This window comes from Bos indicus x Bos taurus, chromosome 15, assembly GCF_003369695.1.
Source record: "Bos indicus x Bos taurus breed Angus x Brahman F1 hybrid chromosome 15, Bos_hybrid_MaternalHap_v2.0, whole genome shotgun sequence".
Taxonomy (NCBI): domain Eukaryota; kingdom Metazoa; phylum Chordata; class Mammalia; order Artiodactyla; family Bovidae; genus Bos; species Bos indicus x Bos taurus.
This window is the reverse complement of record NC_040090.1, coordinates 68,893,547-68,907,769: the sequence shown is the minus strand read 5'-3', so window position 1 is coordinate 68,907,769 and position 14,223 is coordinate 68,893,547.

Sequence of the window (14,223 nt, the reverse complement as noted above, 5' to 3'; positions counted from 1 at the left end):
ACTGTTTCCATTTTTACCCCAACTATTTGCCATGAAATGATGGGACCAGATGCCATGATCTTCATTTTTTGAATGTTGAGTTTAAGCCAGCTTTTTCACTCTACTCTTTCACTTTCATCAAGAGGATCTTTATTTCCTCTTCTCTTTCTGCCATAATGGTGGTATCATCTGCATATCTGAAGTGATTGATATTTCTCCTGGTAATCTTGATTCTGGCTTGTGCTTCATCCAGCCCGGCATTTCGCATCATGTACTCTGCATATAAGCTTAATAAGCAGGGTGACAATATACAGTCTTGACATACTGCTTTCCCAATTTTGAACCAGTCTGTTGTTCCATCTCCCATTCTGTTGCTTCTTGACCTGCATACAGGTTTCTCAGGAGGCAGGTAAGGTAGTTTGATATTCCCATTGTGATCCATACCATCAAAGGCTTTATAGCATAGTGAATGAAGCAGAAGTACATGTTTTTCTGGAATTCTGTTGTTTTTTCTATGATCCAATGGATGTTGGCAATTTGATCTCTGCTTCCTCTCCCTTTCTAAATCCAGCTTGAACATCTGGAAGTTTTCAGTTCATGTACTGTTGAAGCCTGACTTGGAGAATTTTGAGCATTACTTCGTCTCTCAGAAAATACTAAAATGTCATTGGCTTTTGGAGGTACTTTCCCCTCCTGCATAGTCTGGTTCTTTGAAACTTCTTTTTCTGTTTGTTTTGGCTTCTTTCAGGTTCAAGGCTTTCCTCAAATGTCTAGTGATCCTTAGTAATAGGCTCAAATATAAGGGTATGTATGGCACAGGGAACTTATTAGAAGCTCTGGGTGTGTGGATGGTTTTGGTGACTTATACTTCCCCTTATGGTGATCTGGCTGGGCTGTTTCCTGACTGAAGCTCTGATGCTGGTATCTCTACAACTGGTGATACTCAACAGTAAAGAATCTTCTGATCTTCCTCCTGAGGGGACAGGCCTGGTTTCCCCACCACACAGAAAATGGGTCCTGAATTTTCTAATATTCAACTGCAGAGGTTCAGTAAATCAACCTGTTTCCCCTTTGACAGCCATACTCCCAGTGGTTCCCCCAAATCCCCAGTCCAGAGAACATCCTTTTCAGCCACTCTAGACAATGAAGCTTAGTGTTCTGTCAGGGTGAGATGGCAGTTTACTCTGCTGCCCAGAGTGGGAGGGGCGGAATGTTAATTGCAAAATCTTAACTGCTTCTGAGACAGACTTCCAACAGATCCTCCTTAGCCCCGTTTTAACTGTCACATCCAGAGGTACCTGGTGCCTTTGAGGTTCTTAGAGGCGACTGAGCTGCTTCTGGACTTTCACTGCCAATTTAGAATTCAGCTTTCCAGGGTTTGACAAATCAGTTTCTACCTGTCCTTCTGTTTTCAAATTTTGCTTCTGTATTATCTCCTTTACCATTTTCTTTGTATATTATTTATATATGTATACAAACATATATATAATTTTAGTTTTTAGTTTCGGCTGTGCCAGGCCTTCCGTGCTGCATGGGCTCGTTCACTGTGGAAAGCAGGGCTTGCTTCCTGGTTGCAGTGTGCAGGCTTCTCATTGCAGCGGCTTCTCTTGTTGTGGGTTCTCGGGTAAGCAGGTATCAGTAATTGTGGCGTAAGGCCTTATAGTTGCTCCAAGGCCATACGGGATCTTCCCAGACCAGGGATAAACCCATGTCTCCTGCATCGGCAGGCAGATTCCTTACCACTGAGCCACCAGGTAAGCCCTGTTTATTACTTCTTAAAACAAAGATCATGTTATTGTCACTCCAGTGGAGTTTTGGAGGGAACAAAGTAAATGTTTTTAAAGCACCATCTTTATCTCGTTTTCCCAACTGTCTCTCCCAATAGTTCCTAAAACTAACTCCCAGCTTCAAATATACGCACTTTGGCTCTCGCCTTTCTTCTCTCAATGCAATGCTTAAGTCACTCAGTCGTGTCTTACTCTTTGCCAACCTATGGACTGTGGCCCATCAGACTCCTCTGTCCATGGGATTCTCCAGGCAAGAATACTGGAGGGGGTTGCCATTCCTTCCTTCAGCGGATCTTCCCAACCCAGGGATCAAACGCAAGTCTCCCACATTGTAAGTGGATTCTGTCTGAGCCACCAGGGAAGCCCCACTTTCTTCTCTCACTGTTATCTAAATTATGATCTCTGCCTTCCAGACAAGTCTCCTCCTTGAAGGATCCTTCTGAGTGTGTGCTCATAACTTCAACTGCCAGGCTCCTCTGTCCATGGGATTCTCCAAACAAGAATACTGGAGTGGGTTGCCATGTCCTTCTCCAGGGGATCTTCCTGACCCAGGGATTGAACCGGTGTCTTTTGTCTCCTGCATTGGCAGGTGGGTTCTTTAACCACTAGTGCCACCTGGGATGCTCCAAACCTGCAAACCCTAGGTGTTGGTAAAGGCTGTCCTCTACACTCCATGAGCACTGTTTGCCTGCACCATTTATTTGGTGCTTAAACTGTTGTCATGGGAACTCTCCAGACTGTTTTACTTGAAGCTAGCTTGTACCTTCAATGGGCACGTAAGTAATAAATCCCTTCTATGAGATGTGCTTGCTTCTTTCTCTGAGATACCTGCATGTTTCTGCTCCACAAGCTTCAACATTCTGTTCTTGAGAAGTTGTGTGGAAAAGAAAAGATGAAAAGGTACCTTTTACTGGACCCTTTTAATCTCAAATGCCAATATTTGATGTGGGCTCCCTAGTAAGGAACATCCAGGAGTGTGGACATAAAGGAGAATGACACATGATGGGAAGTCAGGCATGAACAGCGTGGCTCAAATACTGATCCAGTCAAACAGCAGAAATTAAATCATGACAAAGACAATGACTTGGCCTTTAAATCAGCAACTTAAATGTCTTGTAATGATTTCATTGTGACATGTGATAAATTGAGCATGGGAATATTAACCTCAGAAACTTCTCTCTTTACTTTGCTCTTACATGGATGCTGTGGCAATCACAGCAGTATCTGGCAGTCAGGCAGAAGTCTTCTTGAACTCGTATCTTCATGACACAGCCACTCAAATTTTAATTCTAACACAGGCCTCTTTGAATTGTCAATAAATTTTTAATATATTTCTTGAGCAGTATATAATCCTAATTCTTGCAATTCTCCCAGAGATTCCATAAAAACACTGAAAAACAAACTAAACCCAAAACAGAACCAACCTCTTTTGCCTAAAGGTAAATTCTCTAGGCAATAAAGAACCCTGACAAATACACTTCCTATCCCTCATTCCCACTCCTCAAAGGCTTACTCTTACATATTTTAGCTGCTTCTGGTATTTTGTATATCCAGTATTTCTAGACTTTGCAATTTTAGATTCTGTAGACATAAACTATAAAAAACATGGATCTAGTTCTCTTTTGCTCCATCCCACCACACACAGACTTCCCCTACTCCATCCTCCCATATATAATTGGTTATAACTATTAACCAATATTTTGGTTAAGTCTGGTCTCAAGTTTTGCCACACAATCTTAGATACAGCCGAATCATGTAGTGTACCATGATTGCACTGCCTTTCATGTACGAAACGTTATCCTATAGTTAATTAATGCTTTATTTCATTTGCCTAGTTTTATACATATTAAATCATCCCCAAATTAATTCCCAGTAGTGTAAATCTCTTCTAAATACATAAAACACTTCAGGTACCAAATCTAATTTCTCTTTTCAGAAATATTCTTCCTGGAGCCCTCCATATGCTTACTTGAATCTGGACTGGTTAGTCTTTAGGCTGTTGCACAGACTATATCCTGGGGTTTCTAGTCACTGAAATTCTGGGTGTTCTTTTTCTCTATTATGTTAGATCCTCTAATCTAGCCAGCCCCGCCCCCCCCCCCCCCCCCCCCGCCCCAACACACATCTCAATCTTCTTTCCTGGTTTATTTTCTTGGGTTGGTGGAGTATCCATCAGGAGTGTCCTTGGAAGCATCATTAGACATTATGAAGTAGCTCACAGAATCTCCAGGAGGACCAGAGAATAGGGTTTGGTGACTGTGTACCCAGGAACAACACCCAAATTATCCAACCATCTATATATTCTATACCTTCTCTGGTCAAAGACCCTGAGCAAGGGACATCACCGGCTAAAACCTATGCCACTGCTGCCTCTGAAAGCTCAGTCTTCACCATCCTCCTCCAGGGACACATCTTGTGCAAAACTGACTTCCACACATTTCTTCAAATTGAGCGCTTCCACGGAAATGTCTGATTGGAAGAGCTAAGGTCATGTGTTTATGTCTTTGCTATAACAGATACTGGATATGTGACTTACCACTTGGCAAGGCGGGGGTTATAATGTACAAATTTCCTCAGATACAAAACAGAATTCTAACGTTACTGGCCACAAATATAACAACTGTCTACCAGAATCTGCATGTCTGAAAATGTCTGTGCTCTACCTTTTTCTTTCAAGATTCTGGAGACAATGTTCCATTGAATTGCAGCTTCTAGAAATCCAAAACCAATCTACTTTCTGATGCTTTTTCTGTAACCTATCTTCCTTGAACACTTTGATGATTATTTCTTTGCTCCTTGTTTTCTGAGATTTCAGCAAAATATGGTTCTTTTTTTTTTTGCCAGTTATTGTGTTAGATCTTCTGATGTAAATTCTTCATTGCTGAGAATTTTCTTATTCCATCTTTATTTCTTTCCACTATATTTTCAGTTTTATCTTTCTGGAAATATAATTTGTTGGATATGAGACCTCCTGGGATGATCCTCTAATTTTCTTATTTTTCTCTTGTTTTCCATCTTTGTTCTTTTATTTTCCAAGCCTTCTAGCAATTATTTTTAATTTTCAGAAATTCTTTTGGTTCTCTGAATTCCTTTTATATATCCAATATTTTTCATGGCTGCAGATTTTTCTGTCTCTTTTGAAATATTAATAGGGTTTGTTTTTTTTTAAGTTTCATTTATTCTCTACATTATGTCAGCTTCCCTCTGAATTCACCCTTCCAGGATGCTTTCCTTGGTTTCTATTTTTTCAGGTTAAATGCTTTCCTCATAAATCTAATTACCCTTGGCTTATATTTAAATAAGAGTTAGGCACTAGAGAGTTGGGTTTGCTATATATGACTGGTAAGATTTGCTGAGAATGTTCTAAGTAATTTCCTCTGGGAATGGGGGCAACTGACAGTGTCTGAAGGTGAGAGTATAATCAAAAGACTGTAAATTAATGCATCTATCTCATTTGAAATTGGGGCCTAGGAATTTATGGTGTCTTGATTTTTTGCTTCTGAGAAACAGTAAAAATAGATAAAATAGAATATATAGCAAAACCCTGCATTCCAACCAGGCAGAATTGACATCTTAATATTTTACCATATTTGCTTCAAGTGGTTTTTTTAAACAGCTTTATTGTGATGTAATTTACATAACAAATATTTCACCCATTTTAAGTGTACAATTGAATGATTTTGGGGGGATATTTACAGAGCTGTGCAGCCATCATCACAATGTACTTTTAGAACATTCCCACCATTCTGCATATAAACCTCATGCCCATTTGCAGTCACAGCCTATTTCCACTCTCAGCTCCAGGCAACCACTAATCGACGTTCTGTCTTTGTAGATTAACCTATTCTGGACATTTCACATAAATGGAACATGTGATATTTTGTCTGGCTTGTTTCATTCAGCATGTTTTTGAGGTTCATTCATGTTGTAGGCGTGTTTCTTTTTATGGTTGAATAATATTCCATTGTTATGAATATACCATATTTTGTTTATCCATCCATCAGTTGATAACATTTGGGTTGTACTCTTTTGGCTCTTATGAATAATGCAATTATGAACATTCATATTGAGTAGACATGTTTTTATTTTTTCTTTGTATAGATACCTAGAAGTGGAATTGCTGGGTCATACAGTAACAAAGCTAGTGGAGGTGGTGGAATTCCAGATGAGCTCTTTCAAATCCTAAAACATGATGCTGTCAAAGTGCTGCACTCAATATGTCAGCAAATTTGGAAAACTCAGCAGTGGCCACAGGACTGGAAAAGGTCAGTTCTCATTCCAACTCCAAAGAATGTTCAAACTACCATAAAATTGCACTCATTGCACACGCTAGCAAAGTAATGCTCAAAATTCTCCAAGCTAGGCTTCAAAAGTATGTGAACTGAGAACTTCCAATTCAAGCTGAATTTGGATGTTCAAGCTGGGTTTAGAAAAGGCAGAGGATCCAGAGATCAAATTGCCAACATCCACTGAATCATAGAAAAAGTGAGAATTCCAGAAAAACATCTACTTTTGCTTCATTGATTATACTAAAGCCTTTGATGGTATGAATCACAACAAACTGTGGAAAATTCTTCAAGAGATGGGAATACCAGATCACTTTACCTGTCTCCTGAGAAACCTGTATGCAGGTCAAAAAGCAGCAGTTAGAACCGGACATGGAACAACGGACTGGTTACAAATTGGGAAAAGAGTATGTCAATGCTGTATATTGTCACCCAGCTTATTGAACTTATACGCAGAGTCCATCACACAAAATTCCAGGCTGGATGGAGCACAAGCTGGAATCAAGATTGCCAGGAGAAATATCAATAATCTTAGATATGCAGACAATACCACCCTCATGGCGGAAAGTGAAGAGGAACTAAAGAGCCTCTTGATGAAAGTGAAAGAGAGTAAAAAAGCTGGCTTAAAACTCAACACTGAAAAAATGAAGATCATGGCATCTGGTCCCATCACTTCATGGCAAACAGATGGGGAAACAATAGAAACAGTGACAGACTTAATTTTCTTGGGCTCCAAAATCACAGAAGATGGTGAATACAGCCATGAAATTAAAAGACATTTGCCCCTTGGAAGGAAAGCTATGACAAAACACAGACAGCATATTAAAATGCAGAGACATTACTTTGCCAACAAAGGTCTGTATAGTCAAAGCTATTGTTTTTCCAGTAGTCATATATGGATGTAAGAGTTGCACCATAAAGCTGAGCGCCGAAGAATTGATGCTTTTGAACTGTGGTATTGGAGAAGACTCTTTTTTTTTTTTTTTAATTTTATTTTACTTTTAAACTTTACAATATTGTATTAGTTCTGCCAAATATCGAAATGAATCCGCCACAGGTATACCCTCCACCCTCCTCCCTCCCCTCCCCTCCCTCTTGAGTGTCCCTTGGACAGCAAGGAGATCAAACCAGTCAATCCTAAAGGACATCAATCCTGAATATTCATTGGAAGGACTGATGCTGAATCTCCAATACTTTGGCCACCTGATGCAAAGAGCCAACTCATTGGAAAAGACTCTAATGCTGGGAAAGATTGAAGGCAGGAAGAGAAGGGGATGACAGAAGATGAGATGGTTGGATGGCATCACCAACTCAATGAACATGAGTTTGAGCAAGCTCTGGGGGATGATGAAGGACAGGGAAGCCTGGTGTGCTGCAGTCCATGGGGTCACAAAGAGTGAGACAGGACTGAGCAACTGAACAATACTAACCCTATGTTTAACATTTTGAGAAACTGCTATACCATTTTCCCAAAGTGCCTGCAACATTTTCAGTTTCCATCAACCATATGTGACAGTTCCAATTCTTCAGAATCCTCACCAACATCTCTAATTGTCCTCTTTTTTTTTAATAGCACTTTAGTATGACATTGTATCTCATTTTGATTTGCATTTCCTTAACAATGTATGATGCTGAGCATTTGTCACTATGCTTATTGGCCACTCATATCTTTTTTGAAGAAATTTCTATTCAAATCCCTTGCTCATATTTGCATAATTAATTGAGTTGCAAGAGATCTTTATATGTCCTAATTATAAGTTCTTTTTTAAATATACGATTTGCAAATATTTTCTCCCAGTCTGGGGTTATCTTTTCACTTTCTTAACTGCATCTTTTGAAGTGCGTAAGGTTTTAATTTTGATGAACCCAAGTCATCAGTTTTCTTTATCACTTGTGCCGCTGGTGTTTAAGCTAAGAAATTATTGCCTAGCTCAAGATCATGGAGATACATTTCTGTTTTAAGAGTTTTACAGTTTTAGCTTACATTTAGGTCTATGATTAACTTTGACTTAGTGTTTGTGTATGGTGTAAGGTGAAAAAAGTGAAAGTGAACTTGCTTAGTCGTTTCTGACTCTTTGCGACCCCATGGACTGCAGCCCACCAGGTTCCTCCATCCATGGGATTTTCCAGCCAAGAATACTGGAGAGGATCGCCATTTCCTTCTCCAAATATGGTGTGAGGTAGGGATCCAGATTCAGACTTTTAAGGATATCCATTATTCCAGCAAAATGCATTGAAAAGATTGTTCTTTCACTGTTGAAAATGTCTTGAAAGTTTTGTTGATTCTATTAAAGTTTACAGTTAGTCATTAAACTATATATAGCTGTCCCTATACCAATGCCTTGATAATTGAAACTTTGCAGTGAAGTTTTGAAATGGGGAAGTATGAGTTCTCCAAATTTTTTATTATTTTTCAAGACTGTTTTGGCTATTTTGGGTCTTTAGTATTTATATACCTTTTTCAGGATAAACTTTTTTTCCTGGGGAAAAAAGCCAGCAGGAATTTCAATAGGGAATGCACTGGACCCATAGAACAATTGGGGGAGTATTGACATCTTAACAACAGCATTTTCTGATCAATGAATATGGAATGTTTTTCCATTTATTTAAATCTTCTTTAACAATGTTTTGTAGTTTCCAGTGTAGAAGTCTCATATCTTTTTTGTTGAATTTATTCTTAAACATTTTATTCTTTTTGATGATATTGTTAATGGAATGTTTTCTTAAATTTTCAGATCTTGCTGGTGTACAGCAATCAACTGATTTATGTATACTTATCTTGTGTATCCAGAGAAGGCAATGGCACCCCACTCCAGTACTCTTGCCTGGAAAATCCCATGGACGGAGCAGCCTGATGGGCTGCAGTCCTTGGGGTTGCTAAGAGTCACGGACACAACTGAGCGACTTCACTTTCACTTTTCACCTTCATGCGTCGGAAAAGGAAATGCAACCCACTCCAGTGTTCTTGCCTGGAGAATCCCAGCAATGGCGGAGCCTGGTGGGCTGCCGTCTATGGGGTCGCACAGAGTCGGACACGACTGGAGCAACTTAGCAGCAGCAACAGCAGTACCAGAGCATCTTGTGTATTGTGCAATCTTGTTGAATTTATTTGTTGTAGTAGTTTAGTCATTCCCTAAGATTTTCTCTATATAAAATCAAGCTATCTGTCAATAGTTTTATTTCTTTCTTTTCAACTTGGATACCTTTTTATTTATTTTTCTTACCTAACTGCCTTGACTAGAATCTCCAGTGTAAGGTTGAACAGACATCCTAAAGGGTCTTATTCCTGGTTCAAGTATTTTTAAATAGAATAAATATTTCAGATGATGGAAATCCCTTTCAGATTTAAATCCAAAATCCTAATCTCCTTCTCCTACCCAACTCCAAAACAACAGCTATCATGAATTTGGTGCATTTTCTATCTGTGGATGTCTTTTGTGTGTGTGTGTCCAGGTGGTTCAGTGGTAAAGAATCCACCTGCCAATGCAGGAGATGCAGTAATGATCCCTCGGTCAAGAAGATTCCCTGAAGTAGGAAATGGCTACCCACTTCAGTATTCCTGCTGGAATAATCCCATGGACAAGGGAGATTGTCCATGGACAATCCATGGACTGACAGGCTACAGTCCGTGGGATCACAAAGAGTTGGACGTGACTGAGCAACTGAGCACACATGCACATATGTGTGTCTGCTGTGTATCCATATACAGTATTGTTTTGTGTGTTTGCTATTTTTATTTTGGATAAATGATTTTATACCAAATATACTAATTTTTGTAATTTTTAAATTCAACATTAACAGCTTCAAGATGCATTCATCTATGTACATATATAGTCTGCCATAAAAAAATTTTTAATGCATTTCTCTATTGATGAATATTCAGATTACTGTTTTTTATTATAAACAATGCTGCATTAAAAATCTTATTTGTGAGAATATATGTGAGACTTTATTGTTTAGATATTTTGGTCTTATTTATTAATGATATAGAAACTGTACTTTGTAGTTTATTAGGCAATGTCAAGTTGCTTACCTGTGGATTATCCTAATTAACACAGTCACTAGCAGAGTAGGCGAGTTTATTTCTCTGTATCCCCAGATATATTTGATAATGTCAAATTTTTAGTTGTTGGTGATTGGATTGACAAAGTAATTTATCACCTTTATATTTTTGTTAATATTAATGTTGTGTGACTCATGCTTTTTCATTGATTTATTGGCTTTTTGTGGGTTTTGACAATTACATTATATCCTTTGCCCATTTTTTCAGTGTTTTCCTTTGTAAAAGTTCTTTAAATGTTTTAAATGTTTGAGATACTAATTCTATGTCTATTGTATGATTTGAAATATCTTATCCTAGGCACCACCTCCGTTTCAATCTGTTTATTGTTTATTTTTCAGGTGTTTTCAAAATTTTAATGTAGCCTAATTTATTCCTATTTTCCATTATGGTTTGTTCCCTTATATCTTGTTAAAGTATTCACTATTTTGGAGTAACAAAGATTTTATTTTAGTTTCTCTTTTTCATATTTATTTGTTTCAACCATTTAGAACATTTTTGTTGGAGGTAGGGATCTATATTGTCTCCCAAATTGCAGAATATGATTTTTTTGAGTACTATGGAAATTTTGCAAAATTGACTATAAAACTCTGGCCATAAAACAAGTTTTAACAAATGTCAAAGTAGGCAGAACATGTCCTCTAACCACAAAACAATAAAGTTAAAAATTAATATTAAAATGATAGCGAAAGCTCTATATTTTGTAAAATTAAAAATACATTTCTAAATAAAATTTGTAATCATAAAGAAATAAAATACTTTAAAGTAAATGAAATCCTAAAGAAATGAATATCCTACATTTCAAATCTAGGGGGATACTAGTGATCAGTATTAAAAGGAAGATGTATAGGCTTGGTGGCTCAGACGGTAAAGCGTCTGTCTACAATGCGGGAGACCAGGGTTCGATCCCTGGGTTGGGAAGATCCCCTGCAGAAGGAAATGGCAATCCATTCCAGGATTATTGCCTGGAAAATCCCATGGACAGAGGAGCCTGGTAGGCTACAGTCCATGGGGTCACAAAGAGTCGGACACGACTGAGCAACTTCACTATAAGAAAAGAAAAAAGACTGGAAAATTAAATGAACTCAGCATCCACTGCAGAAAGTCAGAAGTATAGCAAAGAAAGTAGAATAAAGGAAATAGTAAAAATAAGACCAGAAACTGAGGAAAGAGAAAACCAATATAAAGAAGATGAACAAAACCAATGCTAGTTTTTTTGTGAAAAGTCTAATAAAAACAACAAACCCCTGGTGAAAACGGTAAAGACCAGAAACAGAAGGCACAAATAATCAATATTAGGAAAGACAAAGAAGTCATCGCTATAGATGCTGCAGACATAAAAAAGAAAATAAAGACAGTAAAAACAACTTTAAGACAACATATTTTAAAATTCAGATGAAAAAATTCCTAGAAAAATATAAATAGCAAAATTGACACAAAAAGCAACAGAATGGTGAGTATATCCATAACCAGCAAGGAAACTGAAGCAGTAATCAAAACTCTTTTCCCAAAGAAAACTCTATACTCTTAAATGGCTACACCAGCAACTTTTACCAAATATTCAAAGAAGTAATTCCAATCTTAGACAAATTTTCCTGAAGAACAGAAAAAGAAAGACTATTTCCCAACAAATCTTATGATACAAACTGTACGTACATGTCTCCAACAAGGACATTATGAGAAAGGAAAATAAAAGGCTAATCTCACTGATGAGCATAGATGCAAAAGTCCTAAATACAAACTGAGTAAACTGATCCCTACAGTATATTCATCATGACCAAGACGGGTTGATTCCAGGAATGAAAGGTTAGTTGATACTTAAATAAATAAATATAATAACACACACTAAGATTAAAAAATAATCTTATTAGATGCAAAGAAGTATTTGATAAAATCTGCCATTCATTTAGCAAACTATAAATTGTAGGGAAATTTCTAATTGAATAAAGTGCATCTACCCCAAACCTTCAGTAAACATCACACTTAGTAATTAAAAGTTCAAAGTTTTCTCTTTCAAAGCAGGAAAAAAGACAAGGATGCCTGTGACCTTTTATTCAGTATATCCTGGATGTCTTATGCAATGTAAGAAAGCAGGAAAAAAAGGGAAGGGAGGAGGGAGAGAACCAAAGCTGTTGTTATTCCTAGAAATGACTTATGTAAAAAATCCAAAAGATCTATGAATGAACTATCTTAGTTAATAAAAGAGCTTAGAACAGTCTCAACTTAAACAGCAATATATAAAAACAATTATCTTTATATATACCAGCAACTAACAATTAGACAACTAAAATTTAAGAAAGATGGCATTTACAATAGCATTAAAAATTAAACAGTATCTAAGGCTAAAGCTAACAAAAATTTGCAAGACTTCTATGAAGATAATATAAATTTTACTTAAGGGAACTTAAAGAAGACTTAAATAAATGGAAAAGACATAACCTGATAATAGATTTGAAGACTCCATTTTGTAAACATCGGGTTTTAAACTTACCTACAGATTCAACATTATCCCAATCAAAATCCCAGAAGTATTTTCATAGAATAAGACAACTTAAATTTTAAAGTGCAAAAGGCAGAGAATAGCAAAGCACTCATAAAAGAAGGACAAGGTGAGAAGACTTGCTTTATCAGATTCTAAGACTCTTCTATTATACCATATACAAAAATGAATTCCTGGTAGAACTGTGAAAGGCCCAAGTATAAAATTTTCAGAAGATAATATCCGAGAATATCAATGTAATCTCAAAGTAGGGAAGAATTTTTTAACCAAGAAATACCATGCACTAAGCAAAAAGGAAAAAAAAATTAATAAATTGAAATTCCCTGGTATTAATTTTTATGTTAAAATATACCAAAAAGCCAAATGCAATAAGCATAAATGTCTATACACATATTGTTTCTGTGTATCAATGTTGTTAATTTGGAGTTAATTTCCTAGTGGATTTCTGTGATGCAGTAAGATGCCTATCTTTGTGTCCTTGTTAATGCTACACTACTTAAAGAATGCTTTTGATAATATTGCTACATAAAGCTCCTTGTGAAAAAGAATGAAAAAATTTATGTAAATTTTTACATAAATTTTACATAAATTTTTACATTGCTTATTTTACAATTTATGTAAAATAAGTGACAGAGAACTGTTGCCCAAAGTATTAAGAACTCACAGAGATCAATAAGAAAAAAACATTTCAACAGACTGAACAGACACCTCATAAAAGAAATCCAAATGAACAATAAACATATGAAAGGTAATTAGTACTCAAGGAAATGCAAATTAAGACCCCACTAAGATATCACTATGCACTCACCAGATGAGCTAAAATTGAAAAGTTGGACAATATCAAGTGTACAGTATCAAGTGGGATTATGGGACAAGGAGAATTCTTATCCTGATGACGGGATTATATATATATGAAAAGTATACACATACAGCTCTGCACATTTCCAAGAATGTTCAAGGTGGCATTATTTATAATACACTGAAAACATAACCATTAAAATAAGTTATAGGATGCATTTTTATGCAGTGAAATTCTATATATCACAGCTACACATAATAGACATTAAGGAACAAAACACCAAAGAACATATATGATTCATTTATATAGTTAAAAAACTGGCAAGATTAAATACTATCATTTAAAGATAATACATAGGCATTTATTGAAATTTATTCAGGGACTTTATACTTGATTAAATTTTGTACATATTCATTGTTTATCAAAAAGAATGTGTATTCTCTTTTTTGGTTAAATGATTTTACATATAAATATAAATGCAATATATAAATATATATGCATATATAAATGCAATAAGCATATATTCTACACACAATCTTCTGTGTATCAATGTTAATTTGTTGTTAATATCTTAGATAAATATAAATGCAATATATAAATACAGATGCATATATAAATGCAATAAGCATATATTCTACACACAATCTTCTGTGTATCAATGTTAATTTGTTAATATCTTAGATATCTGTGATGCAATATGATGTCCATGTAAGTGTCCTTGTTAATGCTACACTAAAGAATACTTTTTATAATTAATATTGCTACATAAAGTTCTTTATTGTTGTTGCTTAGAATTTGCCTGGCATATCTTT